Raw genomic sequence first — 924 nt, forward strand, 5'->3', positions numbered from 1 at the left:
TCGGTCAACATTACATGGCGTCAATGCATTTTGGTGACTTTGCGCCAGTAAATTTCAAATCAATCAACTGATCTGCTAATTGGAATGTAGGTCTGCAGGTAAAATACCAATTAACAACAGCATTTACACGAAAATCACAAAATCGTTTATTCGATTTACAAAATAGTCTTCGGGAATTCTATGAATGTTATCACCGCACATTGTGTTCACAAACATCTGTATATCAAATACTAATTTGATAAAAGATGATTTTTACCCGAGCACCGAAAAAACTCATCTTTCTATAAAAAAAGCAAATAAAAAAAACACACATAATAAAAGCGTAATTGTGTTGAGTCAGAAATTATAACAATAAAGTAATCAGAGATTTCTGACCTCCGTCAGAGGGTGACACTGACACAATAAGAAAGACATTCAATCTGCATCTGACCCATAACCTTGATCCTGATCCAGATTAGGTCCAAAATTTACTCAGCGAAGTCATCCATGACCTAAGAATTGACTAATTTATAAACAAACGTCGTTCACTTTTGAGGTATCCTTCAAATTATGCATAATGACAAAATATAATCTGATCCAGAATACGAATTCAAATTATCACCGATCTATGATTAATCTGTGGTGACAATTTCGTCGAAATCCGTCACTTTGTCTTGACGTAATCTTTAAAATTGTGAAAAATTCAAAACCGGGTCAGGTACCGGATCATCTCCAAATGGAGTCATTCATGGTCTAAGATTTATGTGGTGAAAATTTCGTCAAAATGAATCAATACATTTTTACGTTATGTATAAAATAGCAAAAAATGCATTCCAGATACGGATCACCTTCAAAATTTGATGGGTTTGTCCGTGACCTAAGATCTATCGGTGGTGAAAATTTTCTCAAAATCCGTCGAGGAGTTTTGACGTAATCCTGTCCACA

Source organism: Palaemon carinicauda, chromosome 40 (assembly GCF_036898095.1).
Source record: "Palaemon carinicauda isolate YSFRI2023 chromosome 40, ASM3689809v2, whole genome shotgun sequence".
NCBI classification, from domain to species: Eukaryota; Metazoa; Arthropoda; class Malacostraca; order Decapoda; family Palaemonidae; genus Palaemon; species Palaemon carinicauda.